Source organism: Rhipicephalus sanguineus, chromosome 1 (assembly GCF_013339695.2).
Source record: "Rhipicephalus sanguineus isolate Rsan-2018 chromosome 1, BIME_Rsan_1.4, whole genome shotgun sequence".
NCBI lineage: Eukaryota > Metazoa > Arthropoda > Arachnida > Ixodida > Ixodidae > Rhipicephalus > Rhipicephalus sanguineus.
The window spans coordinates 238,932,402-238,949,969 of NC_051176.1; the positions used below are offsets into that span (position 1 = coordinate 238,932,402).

The following is a 17,568-nucleotide window of genomic DNA, read 5'->3' on the forward strand; positions in this document are numbered from 1 at the left end:
TGCGCAAATTGGCTGCTCCTCACCACAGCTTTACTTTCTTTCGCAAACTTATGGCCTGCCTATGGAGACTGTGAGGCTGAGTAAACTAATTGCGCTGCCTTATTGTTAGACGTAGCTCAACAGAGTGTTTTTCTACGATGAAAACGCGATGCTAAGACTTAAATACGATTAGTGAAGATATATAGAAATTTCTACCAAGTTGCCTCTTCAAGTTATTATAGCCTTCCTTCTACGTATTTTCAAAGGATATCTAAAGAGCGACTTATCTTGGATTGAAGGCAATTGATAGACGTAAAAGGGGAAAAAAAATGTCACCGCGATCACAGGTTATCTGCTTTTAAAGGCATGTTTGGTCTCAGTTCAACACAGTTTGGTTCTCTAGTCTAAGCTAATGAAATCACTGGGTTGTGCACGATCATGGTCACACCATCGCAGTCCCCCTTATGGAAAACACTTTTTCGCCGAAGCTCATTAAGAACACTGTATCCCCGTTTCGCGTGGTTGTAGCGTGGACGGTACTGTCCTGCATCGCTGCTAGGCAACGAGGGCTCGCGGCGGCATTCCCGCCAGGCTCATCTCGCGATGGCGATGACAGCAATGACGGCGTCGCTGCTGTAGCGAGACGCAACGGCACACCTGAGCCATTAGCCGCCATTCCCCGCGGACCTCACGTAACCGCGCTGTCAGTCGACGCTGATAAGTGTGCGCGCGCTAGAGGAGGGGCGCGTCCTTTTCTCTCGCCGTTCAAGTCCTGTTTTTCGGGCCGCATTATCTCGCAGATCGCGCGATATACGCTTGTTTTTGCGTCCGACGCTCACTATTTATGCGCCCTTTTTGGGATGCGCGGCAATGCCTGTCTCCGGCCAGCGCGGAGGCGTCGTGCCCCGTTTCGGGCTCCGCGGGAAGCGCGCGCCGGCCGCGGCGGATGACAGCGCGAGGGCGGCGGAGAGGAAGGTGAGGACGACGCAGAATGCGAAATCGCCAGGGCCACGTGTGAAATATACGGCTGATAAGACGCCGGTTTCCGTTAGGTGCTCCATAACGGGGGATGCACACTGCCTATGCGGCTTCTCGCCACGTCCGGTTCGCAGGTTTGAGGTCACAAAGAAAATGAGCGGAAGCAGGCCGAAGCTAAACGCGCGCGCAGAAAGTGATCGCGACGCGCACGCGTTCGGCTCCCGGGCGCGCTTCTTTCGCCTCCCCTCGGCGCCTGGGCAACGTCTACCATGCGCTGTTGTGTGAAGAAGCGGGGCTTCGTGAGAGCCGGGGTGGGCACCGAGCTAAGTCTTACTACATACACAGTCCGCGCACAAGACGGAGGCCGCCATGCGCCCTAAGTACAGAGCGTATATATGGTTTGGGCAGCAGACGCGAGCGCTTTCGCCTCGCTCTATTGCTGAGCCTGGGCGTTCAACGGTCGAACTACAGGTTCGGTCTAATTAACCGGGAAAAAGCTTCTGCAAGGCGAAGTACAGGTGTGCACTCCGGACACTCGAGCAAACTGTCGTCGCATCGGTGCATATATCTGCCCAAGAACTCGACGCGTACGTACGGATATTAGAATGCAAGTCTTGTCAGTGGCGCAACTTATACAGGGTTTAACAGAACGTTACTATAGCCCACGTATTTTGCCTTCAAGTGCCAGTTCGCTGGGGCACACATGCAGTGGGCGAGGGTCAATGTTAAAGAATAATTCTCACGCTGGATTTCTTTGTATGGGAAAGAACTCCAGCTAATCCCGATGCTTGTTGTATCGCTAGCGAACGCGGCAGACGAAAATGCGAGTGAGAAGCTTGGCGCATTAGCTCCAAGGTTTAAATAGCTTCTGATATCCAAAGTGTCGTTTTGAATTCGCTGGCGCAAGAGTGGCAGTCAGTCATGATAGTCAACGAAAATTGAGCAAAGGCAGCACCAATAATGAGTCAACCTGGCGAATAAAGCTTTGTAAATCTGACCACACTTTTCCACACGCGCTTTGTAGTTCTCGTTATTATTTGATATACAAGCACAGGTATACAAAGGACACAGAGGGGAATAGGGAATGGGGAGACTGGGCACTGCCGGCGGGACAACGGCTGCCTACTCTCTCTTAAAAAAAAAAAAAGCGAAAGAAATCATCCATCCATTCACCCCACTCATACCCCTCCCCCACACCTCTCCCCACTTCCTTACTCCCCCTCCCCCCCCACACACACTATTATAGTAATTCCTGATGACATGTCTTGGAATTTGGCCATCTCAACCGATATTTTTTTTTCCTATTTGTTTCCCGCAATTCGTTGCTGGTAGTACGCATCCAACAGAATTCAACTGAAAGTCTGAAAGGCATGTCACTATCTACCCGTAGCCGGATTCTCATTGCCCCGTTACACGTGCACTCCAAGCTCATCAGCGCCGTCTCCGTTGGCGTCGGCATTGTTGTGCTGTCCTTTCATAAAAAAGAAAATTACCGACAATTACCATGCATGCTCCCCAATGCGAAATGTGAGCGCCGCTCTATACGCGTGTTTTCAATAATAATAATAATATCTGGGGTTTAACGTCCCAAAACCACGATACGATTATGAGAGACGCCGCAGTGGAGGGCTCCGGAAATTTCGACCACCTGGGGTTCTTTAACGTGCACCTAAACCTAAGTACACGGGCCTCAAACATTTTCGCCTCCAGCGCGTGTTTTCATTACGCGATGTAGTGAAGCAAATAATTTGAGAGAGCCATATATGTACCAACAGTTACAAACTAATATTTATTTTTAATTTTCGATCTTTTAATGCTCATAGATTTATGCTATTATTTATTTTTGCTTTCACTAGTGTCTCTTTATTATCTGCTCCGGTGGCGCGAAGTGCAGTAGCAGATAACTTTTTATTTTTATTTTTTGATTTCTTATTTTTATTTTTTTAACATTTTCTGTTTGTTTTCACTTCTTTTATTTATTTATTTTAATCCCGGTCGCGGCGGCTGCATTTTGGATGGAGGCGAAAATGCTTGAGACCCGTGTACTTGGATTTAGGTGCACGTTGAAGAACCCCAGGTGGTCGAAATTTCCGGAGCCCTCCACTACGGCGCTCATAATCATATCGTGGTTTTGGGTCGTTAAACCCCAGATATTATTATTATTAAAGGAAGAGCGTCGCGAGCCAGGAGAAGTTTCGATGTGCCCGTTCGCTCAGTTACGACATTGGACAAAGAGGGACGACGCTACTCATGAATAGGCTGCACCCTAAAACGCGTCCGCGGCCAATTACTGAAGGAATAGAATGCCTCCCTGCCGAAACGCTTCGAAGCAACGAAGCAAAGCGGAAGCACTGTTACGACTAGACACTGCAGCGTTGACTGCTGAGGCACATGAGCGTTCCTGCTGAGCAGATGTGTGCAGCTTTCTTCGGTGTCATGTATTCGTCGCACCCTGGCGTACCTGCACGCCACTGGCACGCTTCTCATCACGTCAGCTTTATGAGATGCCTTCAGTGCAACCCTAGACTTTGATATAAGTTACAATGCTTCGCGTTCGTTCAAAACCTGATAATTGTTTAAACTAATGAACTATCCACCGAGGTTACTCCGAGACGATGACGTTGTACTGCTGACAAGGGCGTCCGCAGAACTTTTTCCAGGGGGGTGCATCAGCAGTGGGTGGGGGAGGGGGAGGGGGTATACAGCATAGGTAGCTTTTGTTTCATTGCCGTGACATGACCGGCAAGATTAGTCCATAGCAGTATGTAACGTGCAAAGTTGGCTGGTAATCCTGAATGTTGTTTCACGCCGATATGCGGGACTGGAGTGTGCTAATCAAGCTGTGTAGCTTACTGCTACTGCATAGAAAATTATTATCCAAAATTCCAAGGAGGGGCACCCCCCCCCCTTGCACCCCCCTCCGGACGCCCATGACTGCTGAGCATAGCGTAGTGAATTTGATTCCCGACTACGGCTTCGAACAGGGATAAGAACGAAAAGACGCTCTTATATCATGGCACGTTGAGGAAACCAAGGTGCCTAAGTTAATTAATCCGAAGCCCTTCAATATGTCGCCTCGCACAGCTTTCTGATGCCTCAGGATGTGCAAAAAATCAATCAATCAATCAATCAATCAATCAATCAATCAATCAATCAATCAATCAATCAATCAATCCCTAATGAACAAATTTGCTACTCACTATCCAAAAACTAGTCTGGTGCTTTACAGAGAATAGTCTTCGTAACACCACAGAGAGAAATACGCCCTATTTCTACAGACCTAGCAGCGAGCGCAGCCGCAGTTTGCGCGTCTCTGCACGTGGCGCGCGCAATTCCGCTCTAGTACTGCCGCTGTTGCCGTTCCTAGGGCTGTTCCAGTTGTACCCACATGCAGCGACTCCGAGAGCGTCGCTTGCAGGCAGCCCAGCCCGTGCACGCCTTGTTTCAGCCGTGGAGATCATTTACCTCTCCGATCTCTGCAGGCGTGCGCCGCGCGGTACGCCGGCCATTCTCTCGAAAAACACATGTGGGGCATCAATCTCGCCCAGCGCAGCCGTTGATACGCTTTGTTGATGGCGCTATTTTCGGCCTTGTTCTTTGTTTTTGTAGCGGCGTTATTTTCCGACCAGCGCGGATGTGTTGTTTTGCGCGACAGGAGCTGGACACTGGCTGCGCTTGAGACGAGTGCACGCGAAGAGCAAGTGGTCCGTTTGCCACCTGCGGAACGAAAAATGAATCGGGGCTGCTTTCTGCGACAATATGCGTCCAGCCTTAGGGGGGTTTGTCGTGCTCAAACAGGCTGCATAGATTTTCATTATAGCAGATAATGGCTCGCATAAAGTCATCAGAAACTGGCAGGAACCATCATCGCAACTGCTCATGCAACACTTGAAAGCCTCCTGCCTTTTATGTCTCTGTGTTCACCTTGGCGATGACATGTGGTGTTTAGCGGGACTGTTACCTGAAGTATACTAAAGGGCGCCACAAACGACGATAAGTTTTCACTAGAGCAGGAGGTGTAAGCGTATTATAGCTGCTGTGTTCACTTTGACGGTTAGCAAACTTTCCGGAGCTGAGCTCACAAAGATTTTCGCACGTAAAAGCTATTGACCCCTGACCGGCCGCCTTCGGTAGCAATATGCCAAACAATAATATTGATGACATCTACTGTTATGTGGATACATTTTCGTGAATACTGGCGCTGATAAAATCTGCATCATTCATTTCTCCTGCCCTTTAATTCTCTCCCTTATAGACCCAGCGGTGCCTATTATCAGGCGGATTTTCAGGTGGTGCTACAAGGGTCAATTAGTGTTGTTAGGATAAGAAGTACCGACGTTACTTTACCACTATTCCTAAAAGAAATCGCACGTAGCAAGTTTCAAAACAAATGCTTGGGGTTCTTTGTGGCAATTAAAGCAGACGGGAAGGCTTTAATGAAGACTTGATGTACTTATGTGCAATCAGGATGACAAATTTAACAGCCAACCTATTAGGGCTATATACTTCAACTGTACACTGACTGCACAGTCTGTGGATAAACTTCTTTCTAAGCGTGTTATTATTTTTTTAACGTATTAGAAAATTCATAGGATTGACGGTAACTGTCACTTTTGTGGAGGTGAAGGAGTGCTGTAGCATAGCTTCTAATTAAAGAACAGTTAATGTCATCAACACCACTCAGTCTTTTGCGATCGCAGCGGGTGATTCACGCAGCAAGTCGGCTTGACGGCCTGAAAGCTTAAATAAACCAGCTCACAGGCATCACCGAGAATGTGACCAATGAAGTCAGTTTCCACGTTAAAGCAACATATGCGTAATTTCTGTGTGAATGTAGGTGCCCCTCTTTTCTGCCCAGACATAAACGGAATAAGTGTTGTCTGTCCATACAGTGTTTGCACACAATTTGTATTTTCTTTCTCAGAAACTTGTACGACAATTCTTGAGGTGCGCTTAGTCATGTGTCTTGCGCACCTGGCTTGAGTGTTCGTAATATTTTGGACCGGCGTAATTACTATCAAACAATCTTTTGCTAGCAAAAGTGTGTGACCTTTTTATATAAATACAGATAATTCTGCGCACCGACACGCTTTTCTAGACAAGAACTTGGGGCAGAGTACCTAAGGACCGGAGGGCGAGAAAGGGAAAAAAATCAATGATAGATATGATCGTAGTATTACTTCGAATAGCATCATTAGGCTCTCAAACCAAGTTTTCGTCTACTATCGAGCAGTCTTCGCCGCTTCTGATTGGACGAACACCGTCGTCCGCAGACACTCTGTTTCTTTCAACATCACCAGATGGCGCTATCGTCCACTGGCCTGTGGCGGTAAAAACCGCGTATACACGGGAGCCGCGTTAACTAAACGGCGTACGTCCACGGCAAATATCTCAATCTTAACTGCACCACATGTTCCTGGTGATCAGTGCACTGCGGTCAGTGCGTCGATGCTGTAGCCGGTGTCACAGCACAGTAAGCCAATCCTGAAGACAGTATCACATATCTGTTTACTCGGTAGCTGCACAAGCTGACTCATATTTCAGGGCCCGTTCGTCGCCGAACGCGAACCGTTCCTAGTGTTTGAGGCGCGCAAGCTGCCTGCATGCACTACTGGCACAGATGTGCGGATTAGCGGCACTGTTTTCTACAAAATTGCACAATGAAACGACAAACTTCACCTAATTACCCTCTCTGTTCATATAATATGGCGAATAGCTTTCTTCAAGCGTATGGCTAATTGCACGCATCTGCAATAATCTTCGATGGTTTCTGAACGTTGTTTTACCGATGATTTAACGTGGCGGTTGCGATACAGACAGGTTAGTGCTTCTCGATTAAGCTAAGGTCTTCAAGGAACAGGAAAATAGATTTTAAAGCCATTCAAAACGAACATTACTGCTTCTCTGGAGCCTTCCACGAATGTATAATTGTCCTTGGCTATTCAAGATGTTCAAAATGGATGAAGAATTCGTCGTCAAGCGACACGCACTTCAACGTAGAAGAGTATTAACAACAGAACATACACATTTCTCCGGAATGTACCGCGGCGTATCTGTGAAGCCACATATACACCGTAGTAGTGAAAATTAATAAAATTCAATATCATTTTCCCATGCATCAATACTGATGGAATGTTGCGATGTTCAGACTTGTTTTCTGTTTGATCAGGTGACACATAGGTGAGCTCCGCCGGGCTTTGTTCAGTTTACAAACTACAAAGCCAGACGCTTATGAGGTGGTTAACCTCCCTGCCTCCTGCTTTTCGGTTTTCTTTATATAAAATGCAATATTCTGAACAAAAAAAAATTGAACATATTCAAGAGTTTCACATGCCAAACCAGGAACAGATAACTAAGCACGCCGTAGTTGGGGACTCCTGATTAAAATTTCACCACCCGAGGTTCCTTAATGTGGCTGTAAAGTTAAGTACATGAACGCTTTGGGCATTTAACCCCCGTGGAAACGCGGCCGCCAGGCTCAAGATCGAAAGCGCGCCCTCGACGTCACCAGCAACGCTTCTCGGACGCTAGCTATCATGGCGGCTAACTACAAGAGCGACTGGAGCTCTTCGTAGAGAATTTTTTTTGTTGCTTATCGACAGATTTTATATAACAGTTTGTCAAAACCAGGTTAATCAAAGACTTGTTTCGAGTTTTACGTTACCTGCCACCTTAAGATATACACATAGTTCATAAATGTAATGTACAACAAGCGTAGAAAAGTTAACGACTCGCAGGATCTATGAAAAGGTGCACTGATGTTGGCGGGATCTCAAACAGGTTGCCTGGAAATGGGAGTTGTAGTACAGTCACTGCGACCAAAACAGAATTACCGCAATTTAGACGCATGTAGAAAAAAGTCAAGCAGCCATGCCACGCACTTCGTATTCCATACCGTATTTCTGTCTGCCCGCATCTTCTATGCATGGGTCATCGAATCCAAATGACGAACTTATGTTTCCCTAAGTTTGAAAGGTATAACATTTAAGCACGCGGCTTATAAGTTAGGTTCACCGTGTGATAGCTAAAGAAGGACGTTTATTCTTGCTCCTTTTTTTTTTTTTATGTCGTCCTGTCATGTTATAATTAGGCTGTGTGAAGGTGAAACTCAGGATGATGAGGCGGTATGACAAAAACGGCTCGAAGATGACGGCGCGACGTATGAATGGACAAAGAAAAGTATTTTTCGTGCTTTTATCTGCTGTCCCCGAAAAATTAATGTAGAACCACACGGCGGCCACTTTTTGGAGCTTTTGTCGCAAGAGTCGTAACAGTTTTCATTCGTTTCTTATTTTTTGAGATATGTAACGCGCGTGTGCGCGCGCATAGATCATTATCGATATTACTTAAAAAGAAAGAAAATCTAAGGGAAAACGACGTCATACTATACTTTGTTAATCGCATGTATAGTACATATAGCACATCTCAGCCCGACTCGATCGGCACGAAGTGCAGGTTCTGCTGGACCATGAAAGGGTGCCATCTTCTTGACGGAGCCCACCGAAGAAGTGGTATAGATGGGAGCGCAGAGGGGACTGCTGCAGTGATACCCCGATTGCCTCGCGATTTTACCGGCGCGGGGTTGTTCTTAAAAGAAACGAAGCCAGTAAGCCTTAGCGCCGGCGAAGAGGTCTGCCACGCGGCGGATCAGTGCACACGCTGGTCGTCTTCACAAGAAAAGGGAGTTAATGGCGCGGTGGAATTGAAAACTGCAGCGGCAAAGGAAAGAAAGAGGAATGGACGGGTGATTATTGGACTAATGGCAAACCACATGAGGCTGCGCCCGGGCGCCGTCTCGCGCCGCACAGAAGCAGCGCGCGCACGCTTGCTCGCGCACAGACATCGGGGAGACGCACAAACAGACGGAACCAAGCACACAAGAAGGGCTAATGTCCTTAATGGCGCGGCAGCGAGCGAGCCAATCGTTTGCACTGGCAGGCGCATTTTGGCTGAGAAGGGGAGCCCCGTGCGCTTATGATTGGAGTCTTCTCCGCCATTATTATTAATTCCCGCATCATTCCTGCTTTATTTATTCCTTTTTCTTGCTCCATCGTCTCGCCAAGGCTGTTGTTCCAACGCCGTCTCGGCGGCTCGCTCTCTCGTCGACCATTTGTCCGCGCGCCTTTTCGCTTCTCTTGTTTGCGGAGCCCGAGATATCGCGCCGACTTCTGCGCCTTCATTCCGCGCGGCCATACTTCATCGGCCGACCTGCGCTTGCGCGCCTGCCAGACTTGCACGAGACCGTCGCGAGGATGTCGTTTCCTGCTTGGCGTAACTGCATAGACGCTCCGTGGAGGGCTTCTGATCGCCTCCATTGGGGCCCCCGGCGCGAGCTATCAGCGATTGCTGCGAATGTCTCGCTGCCTCGCCTCTGCAGGGCACCCAGACGAGCAGTCGTCGTCCCTTTGAACCATACTGAACTGCGCCTATCCTGCCTTGTTCCCGAAATGGTCTCGGGCTCGTACACATTCATTGCGGATACTTGAATGACTGGTGCATGCTGTTTGGAAACATGCGATAGATCACGAGTAAGGCTTCCTTCCTTTTGCCGCCGGCTAAATTTAGACAGAACAACAACATTCCCTCCAAACCTTGGATGTAATTTTGCCTGGTGTGCAGTGAAGAAAATACTGTCACGCTTTGAATGCTTATTTGATGAGTAATACTCCGCTGACGGTGAAAGTACGGAAGGAAAATATATTGCGCCGCAGAATATGATTGTGGGCGTTCGACCACGGCCATGGACACAAAAGGAAATTTTTTTCAGCGATATTCGAGCCACGGAGCGTGAATATGAGGAATTTATGGAGACAGGAGTCAAGGCAAGTCGGCACCGTGCCATGAGACCATTTAAGGGCAAGGACACGAATGTGCTTGCGACGTAGATTTAGCGTGGCGAAGAAACGGCTCTTTATTGTCGGGTGATACCAGCTCTGCAATATTCGCTAAATTATGTTCTCCGTGTTTTGACTAAACGAGGCAGCTAGTCGTCACGCATTCCAGCCATGGTCCCACCGTAAGCGCCCCCAGATGTTAAAAAGACGCACCGATCGACGTTACCTTGAAAAAACGTTCTATACGTTGTTGCAACATATAAGTAATGTTAGGTTTCGTATATGGCCGCTAGGTCAGGTTCTCATCGCGTGAAATTGTTTACATCAACCAGTGAACGAATCGAAGGCGTTCGTTCTGGTAAGAGCAGTGAAAACTTTATAAATGTGATGTGCCGTCATGGTTCGGAAACAGCAAGGGCAAGCATCCCTGTGCTGCATTAAGGATTTAAAGGGGTGAGAATGCTGGCAATACTCTCGCAAGGCTGCGGCACCGTATGCTTTATGTAACAAACGATACAACAAACAAAAGCTAGAACGTCTTTGAAAGAAATAATGATTCTGGAAGAGTAAAAACCAGGTTGTTTGACAACTTTCGGAAGCCGGAGAGACTGAAAATCTGCTCTCATTTAACATCACAGAAATGCACCATGAAAAAGAAACAAATGGGCTCGTGTATGATTCCCTTCACATTATTCACTTTCTTTCATGGTGTCACTACGCAGAGCGGCAGATCATACTGCTAGCCTGCACAAAAGCTCTCATCAAATCAACAAGTAGCAAATCTAAAGTTTTTTGCAGGAGAAGCAAAGGAGGCACGGGTGAAATATACGTGCTCAGATATTTTTTTTCGGTATGCAGGCAACCACGTAACTTTCCTTGCATTCTGAGCTTTATTTCGAAAGTTGTTCGTACCACCGCCAAATTTAACAAACACTTCCGTTCAGATTCCTCAGTACTTCAAGTTTTTGCTATGCTCTACATACTCTTCTTACGGCCCAAATACAACTCCCAACAGCCGCACAACGGATTGATTCATGCTTTCCCTCCGCTTAGTGTATTCCAGCGTGTACATTTCCAAGCTCAACAGTCAGAGAGGCAGTCAGAAATAAGATTTACCCCCTTCTCCCTCTCCCTCCTCCCTTTTGTTTCTAGCCCGACTCTGGTCTGACCGGACAATGCAGTAAGGGGCAAACAACCCTTAACCCTTCTCTGCCCGTTCAGCACCCGAGTACTTCCGAAGCCTGCGGCGCATTGCTTTTCCCTTCTTTACCCTATTGTCCTCCCTGCTTGTCGTATACAGACACCGCATAGATAGCCTCCTAGCTTTCTTTGCATACTCGTCATATTCTCTTCATTCCATACTCGTCATATACTCGTCATAGTCTTAGCCTCTCTTTTCTGGAAACGAAGTGTTGCCAGAGCTGCCGAGAGCACAAGGCAGCGTTGCACTGATTATAGGTAAGCCGGTGAGATAAAACGCAATTTCAGAGTTGGAGCAAAACAAAAGGATTCACTCAGACCGTACAAGATCGCGGTAGAGGTGAAACAAAGACAGAGGCTGAAAAAAATAAATAAAATACAGCACCCCAACAAACATTCCAGCTTTCAGATAAACTTAGTTTCACTGAAAACTGGAAGGTTTCATGGATAATGCGAATCAGCACGAAAATAATAATAATAATAATAATAATAATAATAATAATAATAATAATAATAATAATAATAATAATAATAATAATAATAATAATAATAATAATGAAACATACGCAAGGACGAAGGAAGAAATAAGGACTTGTAAAGACCAACGTTCATGGAAATATATAAACTGAAGGAAGTATCTAATCCTGATTCGTGGCCGCCCCGTCCATGCACTGGAGCACCGATCAGGTAAAGAAGGTGCGCTGTAGTCGTGGATGGAGGGACCACTCACCATTTAGGCACCGAAGAAGTACTTGATGTCACGAGGTCGGAGACATCTGGATCGATCCGACGCCGTAGCCTTGTAAAGGGCTGCACCAGTAAAAAAAAACAACAACAAAAATTTAGGGATACACATTTCACCCGAACAAATTCTGCAACGTCAAAGTTCTCTCTCTCTCTCTCTCTCTCTCTCTCACACACACACACACACACACACACACACACACTCTCTCTCTCTCTCTCTCTCTCTCTCTCTCTCTCTCTCTCTCTCTATCGTAGTGTCCTGTTGACCACCTTCGCCACACCAATTTAATAGTCTTTTTTTCTATTATGCAAGTAATCAACACTTTTTGTTGATCTCGAATATACAACCGTATGTGGAAGTGTAAGCGTCATGTGGTTTCAGGCTCTTTTGTCCAAAAAAGAAAACGAACCGCACATTACATTGCGAATTAATTCTTTAAAAAAAACGAGGACGGCAATGTAGTTTTTTTGCGAATCTAATAGCAGAGCCGAAAATGCAACACAGCGTTTAAGCTTAAGTACAGCCAGATGCTGCAATGCTGAAATCCTTAATTAAGCACTTCTTTTCTGTTTTTTTTTTTAGCCCCATTTAGACCGACAGGAAACGAAGAAAACAATAGACAGGTAAAAAATGTATCAATTTCCGAGCGATTATTACGCTTATGTTTGTGGACGTATTAATGTGAAAAATATTGGCAATCCTTAAAAGGACTATAATGTACCGGCCACTTTTATGTTTTCTTTCGTGTGCTTTCACGAAAGAAAGCATAACGTTCCACATAGAGACGCGTTAATTATAATTTATGCCGCAATTTCCCATTACATGGTTGATGACAGGGATGTACACCATTGTTGAATATTGCTCTTGAAACCAGCCTGCTCTCCGGGCCGATTGAAACCAACAACTTGCGCTAATTATGCACAAATGCACCTTAATGAATGTAGTGAACATCACGTGCAACGCCGAATTCAATGCAAGTAGGAGCCTACATTTGAATTCCTTGACGTTTCCTTCCATGTGGATTGATACTGCCCTGGCTTTGTTCAACGTCTCTGCTGCTATATCTGAAGTAATAAGTCATCGTGTCAAAAGGGTCGCAAGCTTTTCAAGCATAGTATCCTCGCCATCTTTTATCAGAACGAATGTTGTCGCATCCCTTCCTTATTTGCTTTCCATGCGCATGTTGCCAAGCCCTTCTATTTTGTTCAAAGTTACACAGAAGTGTTGCGTTCCTTCAACGCAACTTGACCCAATAGAGAATATGTGACAGTTTTTAATACGAGCACACAATTCTTCCCTTTTCTTCATTCCATTATCGACTTACTTAGACATTGCCTATTAATGGCATGACGTCTTCCAAACGTCTTCCTTGACTGATTTTTACTGCGTTCTCACATTTTTAACGCTGTAATGTCGAATGATACTTATCACATCGAATGGGTAGCGCATAAGACAAGGATGCAACAGATACGTAGGCAGCACAAGCGCTTGTGCTGTCTACGTCTCTGTCTTTTGCATTACGCGCTACCCATTCGAAGCTATGCCTCTTTACCAACCTATCCAACTTGCCGCACTCTCATTTCTCGATCAACATTTATATTTCAGCCTACTTGACTCGGCAGGTTCAAGATTTCCATGTTCTTTCGTTGCCTTATTAAGTCATCTGCAAGTTTCTTGCGAGAGAATGCTTCTTTTTTATCTTGGTGCCTTATCGCCGACCTCAGTTAGCATGCGAGTGAAAACAATTTGAACGACACTAACCCCGTCTTTGCCAACTAAAGGCACATCTTTGTTGCAACTTTCTTTCGAGACTGCTAGCAGGTTGGCCGGCTTATACCCGACTACATTTCCCTTTTATATCAACGTGAAAACATTCGCTCGCTCCTGTGCATGTGCGGCTGCGTGGGCTCCCGTTCACGTGTCCTTTCAGGATAACGAATGCAAAGTAGACAAGGTCGGGGTTTTCGCCGGGGGAGAGCACGGTTCGGAGCTTAATCTTGACTCTGTCGAACAAGAATGATCAAAACACATAAGGTGCAAAAGCGAGCGGTCCACAGTCAACAACTCCCGTGCGGCGCGGACGTCAGGAAAATCTGCCCACTGCATCGACAATGCCCAACGGAGAATGCAAACAAAAAGAAAAAAAAAAACTGTCCTTCCTGGCCCTTTTAATTAAAGGGACGTCTGGCACGTTCCCTGTTCATTTAAATTGTACTCCCGGGAAAAGAGGGAATAGTCGAGAAAAACAAGCGCAGTCGGGCATCGACAGGAAAGCAAAGGGCGAGCGAGTGCGTAATTACGGCGGCGAAATAAGACGGCTAAGTCATTTCATCGCAGATACTCGCCCAATATCGTTCCTTCAGACACGAAGGCGCGACGGTTCCTTCCATTTAATTCGAACGAAAGTGCGCCGCGTGCAACGGAAAAGGAAAAAGCGGCCCGGATGTGATAGAAAAAAAAAAAAAACAAGAAACTATGGGGCGCTTTGGTCGGAAAAGCTTTCGCAGTGTTTACTACGAGACAGGGACGGCTAATTCCTGCCACCTAGCGACCCTTTCCGACGCCGAGGGGCGGCGGCTTTCCCTCGCGCTTTTTTTTTTTTTCGTTTCATTCCCGAATTGGAAGTAGCGTAATAACAAGCAGACCGGGAATTAAACAAGAAAACTAATTTTGCACCCGAGTGCCTTTCACCAATGCCGCCCGATCGGTGTTCTCTCTCTCGGTTTCGAACTCTAGCGCGTTGGAGTTCCCTCCCTCCCCCTCCCGTTTTTTCCCCCCTTCCTCCCTCGCACATCCTCTCTTAATTAATTCCAGGCAAAGTGTGAGGACAAAGGGGGGCGGTGCTTTCCTAACGAGTTCCCTGGCGCCGCTCGTCCAATGAAAAGTCAGCTCATTAGTCTCCCCCTTCCTTGTGTGCCCTCTCGCAGGGGCGCGATAAAAGCGGACGAAAGAAAATCATCGCCTGACAAAATGGCCGCCCCCATTTCTATCTAAACGGAGCGCGCGCTGCAAAATGGAACAAGTAAAACGAGCCAAGTCCGGCGAACGAAGCCAGTCCACCGCGCGGGAGCTTCGGCGCACTGCGCAACATTCTTGGGCCGCATTATTTTAATAACGGCGCGAAGCTATGGGAAAAGAAAAGAGACAGACACAAAGTGTGGATATATCATTAGCGCTGGCCTCTCCCTCGCCCTTATTCTGGTGCCTCCTCCCGGGCGTCATTTATAATCAGAAGCGATCTCTGCAAACGACAATGAAGGCCTCATTTGGCGAGGCGCTGTATTTGGAAGACAACGGCTGAGCCAACACGCCGCGGCCCGAGCACCGAGCCGCTTCGTCCTAATGGGCCAATTACAAATTACCCTCCATCTCCCTGCGCCACACAAATGTCCCCCTCGTTACGAGAGACGTCGAAAGAGCGGCTGCCATCACCGAGATGGAGAAAAATAAAGGAAACCTCAGCGATGAAGCGTCCAAATCCGGCCGCCGAGACGGCAGATCGCGGGACGTGATCTCCCTGCAGTGAAGCCAGCAGCGACAGCCTTCTTCTTGGGCCGGAATGGCGGCCGCCACCTTCTGGCGACTCACGACGCCCCTTCCCGGCACCACTAAGCTCGCGTGTTCGCGCATAAGGGACAGAATCGCTTCCAGCGAGATATCGAGGCTCGTCGCGGCATTTCAACACGAAGACATCTGCGCTGGCAGGGCAATGACGGCCACGTACCAGCCGCAGTCTCAAACCCAGTTGCTTCCCCTGTGAAAGTGACGCAGGTCGCGTTTCAGCTGCATAGCCTGACGGCTTCGACAAAGCAGTGAATAACATTGGATACATTCAAAAGGTGCGAGTCACGTTCAGTCGAGAACGGTAGGACTAACGAAGGGCGGTTAATCAGTACGCCTGGTCGGTTACTGTAAACGCGCAAGCGAGTGCGCAATAGCTGAAACTCCTTAGACTGAAGTTCCGTCTTTAATTGACAGCTCCTGCCCAAAGAACGTTTACTCGCACGAATATTGAGTAAACCTGCAATAATACCGAATCAAGAAGCCTCAGTGATTCAATGCTATGCCGCGTCCGCATCGCCCCAAGGAGACATAGAAGCACACGCACTGTCATGGGCATCTGCAGAGTCATGCTTCCAGCCCCAGTCACCAAAGTCCGGTTAAATTGCCGAGCACGTTTTTTTTTTAACCTCTTCCTTTGAGGAAGGCTAATCCAAGCACCACCTGCGATAGTTGCGCGCACTGTGATTCCAGCGGAATCCACAACGCAAGGCGTGGACCGATATTTCTCTCTGATCGTTCAACGTAGTTAATCGCGACCATTAGTAGACCGTTAAACGTCACCATTGTTGACCGCGCTGATCAGAGAAGTTGCGAGGTAGGTATAGCGTAAGCTCTGCTGACGATATTGGCCTATATTTTCTCAAACAGCTGCTCTGCCTTCTACGTTTGGTCACTCGATATGTTCTGGCTTAATAGAGGCCACTTGGAAGAGTCCTACTATTTCTACGCATGTGCGACGAAAATAAGCATGCAGCTCATTGATTTTATGCGATCGTCGCTTTAAAGTCGAACGAAAATAGTTACGCACACTGTCCAAGCTTCGGGAATGATACAACGTAAAGCTACCCGGTTCATCTTTTCTAAAGATACCATGACTTGCAATCTAGCCTTATGAATCAACGTAATATTCAGTACGAAAGGAAATACAAAGACTATTTTTTTTTCAATTTTTTTTTCCTGTTAAAGGACAACCTCTTGTCTCTACGCCCAAAACCTCGTTTAAAAACCACTTACGGCAAGCAGAACTCGGCATCGCAAACGCGCTGATTATTTAAGACATTATAACATCCGAACTAACACCTATTTAAGCAGTCAATCCTGCCATGCACCATAAAAATTGGGAATACCCTGCATTTGTCCGAACTTGCAAGCACTGGTTCTCTTGAACACACATGTATTATATTACCAGTGGCGCTGCTGTATTGTGAAAGCTTGTTTTTCCTGTGCTAACTTTTCTCAAGTGCATTTTCTTAGTTTCCACACATTTTAAATCACTTCCTTGTTGTCTTCAAAAAGTTCCTAGTAGACTTTGTACAAAACCTTTTTCTTACCCTTTTTCGAGAGAATAAGTGTATGCTGCGCTTGGTATCAACGAATTTCATGTTATTTTTCCGAGCTCTAAAAAGTGTCCCTCGTTCCATGTTTAAATTGATGTCTTGTTTATTTTTATTTTCTTTACGAGACCATGTGATAGGCTTCAAGACCACTTTCTTTTTTTCTTTTGCTTCAGTGAGATTAAGTATGCACTGCGCACTGCCTCTTATTTTTCAATGTACGCAACGCTACCTTATAGTATTAATAAAAGTACATAATTTCTTTGTCTTCTTTTTTTGTATCTCGCATTCTTCTGGTCCTGTCTACGCTTTATTCTCTCATGTTGTCTAATTTGCAAACATAGTATTAATCCTTTTATTTATTTATTTATTTATTTATTTATTTATTTATTGCAATATTGACGCGTTTTTAACTCACATGCTAGGGCCCTATTTTGGGGCTGCAGTATTGTATAAATAAATAAATAAATAAATAAATAAATAAATAAATAAATAAATAAATAAATAAATTTCCCTCCGTCGCCCATATGCCTCGATCTCCACAAACACATGCAAGACGCGGCAACCGTTTTTTTTTTTTTCAAACGGTTCCTGAGTAGTCGCTGCTCCATCAACTCCATCAAATTAGACTATTTGTAAGCATCGCGTCTAGTGACCAGCATTGCATGTGACTCACGCTGGCATGTCATCCTTCTTAGTCGGACCTGTTAACACT

The 17,568-nt window shown here is 46.4% G+C and overlaps 1 protein-coding gene and 1 long non-coding RNA gene across 2 annotated transcripts in view; one reads left to right on the forward strand and one right to left on the reverse strand.

Annotated features, from left to right (window-relative positions):
- The window catches only part of LOC119375239 (zinc finger homeobox protein 4), a 252,257-nt gene that overhangs the window by 184,777 nt on the left and 49,912 nt on the right, over window positions 1–17,568 (reverse strand). The window contains exon 2 of the mRNA XM_037645431.2: window positions 11,722–11,801. The gene's annotated coding sequence lies outside the window, so the exon portion shown is untranslated. The remainder of the gene's footprint in view (window positions 1–11,721; window positions 11,802–17,568) is intronic.
- LOC125760397 (uncharacterized) overlaps window positions 11,722–17,568 on the forward strand; it is a 56,119-nt gene continuing 50,272 nt past the window's right edge. Inside the window, exon 1 of the long non-coding RNA XR_007417974.1 lies at window positions 11,722–11,809. This is a non-coding gene — a long non-coding RNA (uncharacterized LOC125760397). The remainder of the gene's footprint in view (window positions 11,810–17,568) is intronic.